Source organism: Gavialis gangeticus, unplaced genomic scaffold (genome assembly GCF_001723915.1).
Source record: "Gavialis gangeticus isolate Ggan-Ray unplaced genomic scaffold, GavGan_comp1, whole genome shotgun sequence".
NCBI classification, from domain to species: domain Eukaryota; kingdom Metazoa; phylum Chordata; order Crocodylia; family Gavialidae; genus Gavialis; species Gavialis gangeticus.
In genome coordinates, this window is record NW_017729016.1 from 713,748 (window position 1) to 714,728 (window position 981).

Here is a 981-nt window from a genome sequence, read left to right on the forward strand (position 1 = left end):
TTCTGCATCTAACAACCATTACCACAACAAACAGTGGGAACGCTGGTCCATTCCAGTCCCGGCGCGGCGCTCCGCAGCTATTCCAAGGACAACAGCCGCCACCGCGGCTCAGATGGCAAGAGACAAACCCCTGCCTGGATTTCGCTAGGGAAGGAGGAGTTGGAGGCGGGGGGGGGGGTCGATATCCCATCCCCTACACACACATGCACATAAGCATATACCCAAAAAAAAAAAAAAGAGAGAAGGGCCAGGGCCTTTTTATATCCCCAGCTCTGTCCAACCAGGCCAACAGAAGCTGACTCCTGATCAAAGCCAGATTCATGGCGGACGAGCTGTGGCTTTGCTTGTTTCCAACCATGAGTCGGCCTGGGAAAGACACAGCATCCAGTTCCTTTTACCTTCCCCAAGAATAGGAGCTTGCGGGCGACTGGCTCAGGAAACATCCCCCGATTCGCAAGCTAACCAGGAACAGATGCGCTTGCGGACTGGAAGGCCTGCGATGGAGGTAACAGCACAGCCCACTCAGGTTTTAAGTGGTGTTTAAGGCTGGTGAGGATATTTTTCCGCAGCAGGGTTTTCATACCCAGCCTTGACAGTCAAACTAAGCTTGCCAAAACTAGACGTCAGATCTGGCCCTGTTGAGCAACTCCTAGGTATCTCTAGCTCAGTGTCCCATCGCTGCCACCAGCCAGCTCTGGGTGTTGCAGAAGGGAGAGGGAGGATTAAGTCCTCTTGCCATCTCCTACTTAGATGTCCCAAAGCATCCCCTCTTGAAGGCTCAGATCAAGCGTTGTGGCTTCTTAACCTGGCAGGGGAAACACCATGCATCCGTGTCCAAGAAAGTAGTTTTTCTCAACCGCTTTGCAGGAGAACTGCTCTTCTGGTGTGGTTCAGGACCCGCCAAGGTGCAGTGGCTTTAAGCCCAGCTTATGGAAATGGGAGTCTCCTCCCTTGCATGCTCCAAGGGTCTTATGGCTACGT